Source organism: Aplysia californica, unplaced genomic scaffold (genome assembly GCF_000002075.1).
Source record: "Aplysia californica isolate F4 #8 unplaced genomic scaffold, AplCal3.0 scaffold00205, whole genome shotgun sequence".
Taxonomy (NCBI): domain Eukaryota; kingdom Metazoa; phylum Mollusca; class Gastropoda; order Aplysiida; family Aplysiidae; genus Aplysia; species Aplysia californica.
Window position 1 is genome coordinate 332,745 of NW_004797475.1, and position 1,776 is coordinate 334,520.

The 1,776-nt window shown below is 41.3% G+C and overlaps 1 protein-coding gene across 1 annotated transcript in view; it reads right to left on the minus strand.

The window, feature by feature from the left end:
• Window positions 1-1,776, minus strand: part of LOC101855259 (tctex1 domain-containing protein 2) — a gene marked incomplete in the record, with an annotated part of 11,615 nt that overhangs the window by 8,588 nt on the left and 1,251 nt on the right.

The following is a 1,776-nucleotide window of genomic DNA, read 5'->3' on the forward strand; positions in this document are numbered from 1 at the left end:
TCATCCAGAAAGGCACTTTGCATGGACTTTCCCCGACTTCATCCAGAAAGGCACTTTGCATGGACTTTCCCCGACTTCATCCAGAAAGGCACTTTGCATGGACTTTTCCCGACTTCATCCAGAAAGGCACTTTGCATGGATTTTCCCGGACTTCATCCAGAAAGGCACTTTGCATGGACTTTCCCCGACTTCATCCAGAAAGGCACTTTGCATGGACTTTTCCCGACTTCATCCAGAAAGGCACTTTGCATGGATTTTCCCGGACTTCATCCAGAAAGGCACTTTGCATGGACTTTCCCCGACTTCATCCAGATGGTAATGGGTACCCTGCTGTAGACAGCGAAAGATCTTGTCAGTGTTTGAGCGCCTAATCTGCTGCTTGTTTTGTGTGCTTTCCCGGAAGCCATGAAAGTTTCTTGGTGTTCTAGGATTTGTTTATCATTATTATTATCATCATCATCATCATCATCATCATCATCATCATCATCATCATCATCATCATTGTTTGGTAAGCAGAGTATGGGGGAGAGCCTTGTTTTAATTTTAGACAAAATGAAATTACAATATAAAAAGTTAAAATGTGTATAATAGCTCAACGTTTCGCCTTGTGGGCTTCCTCAGGAGCAACTATCATCATCATCATCAAAAACATAATTTTTATGACGTGAATCACAGGGCAGGCGGGGTGTTGTTGTTGTTGTTGTTGTTGTTGTTGTTGTTATTGTTGTTTTCTTTTATATCAATAGACCAATCGGCCCTTTGCTCATTTGTGCAATTTTAACCATAAGAGAATTCTTCTCACTCCCACGCCTGCTTGTTTCTGTCTCTTCCCTTCACCCTTTCCCTTCCACAGGGGTTCCAAACTCGCGGCCCCACGGGAAGGTAGTCACTCGCAGGACCATTTATTTATGTGTTTGCTGCCCCTGCTCGACATCAAAGCTCAGAACTGTTGAAGTAGGGACCTCAGATTTTTCCTCGCTCGCACATTTTATGCCAAGATGTGATATCGGAAATACTTTATACAGCGACAAAACACAGCAGATAAAAACCTGCAAATTCTTTGCCATATGGACCCAAAGGGACAGCTTATCACCTCAATATTTATACCAACATTATGTTATCAGTGCCAGATCTGGACTTTAAGCAAAACCCATGAAAGCAAAATCTCCGCATGCGAAATGAAATGTCTCCTCAAAACCCTTAACATCACAAGACGAGAAAGGCAGAGAAATGAAGAAGTAAGAGCTGCTATCGGCACTGAGCCCTGCCTGCGTTACATAGAAAGACAGAGGATAAAATGGTTTGGCCAATTGTTACGTATGTCACCTGACCAGCCAGCCTCGAGAGCCTACAACACCAAGCACTCAGGCTATAAAGGAAGAGGAAGGCCACGCAAAAAGTGGATCGATGGTGTCAAAGAAACCCTAAGAAAACATAACATCACAACTGAAAGCTGGCCTACCACAGAAAAATGCATCTCCCCTCGACGCTTAACGGCAACAGAGGATGAAAAAGTAAAAGTAAAGTAAGAAGAGCTAGAACCCTAGAACCCAGATGGCCGCTGGATCGGAAAAGTAAAGTAAAAGTTCAGTAATAATAATAATAATAATAATAAATAGCATTTATACTGCGCATTTCCATTTCCTAAAAGATGCTCAATGCGCATTACAATGAAAAAGACATCACATCTTAAAAATTAATCGACACAAATGTGTACGTAAAACAAAGTATTATACATATAATATAAATGCATATGTGTAAAATTTTATACCAGAA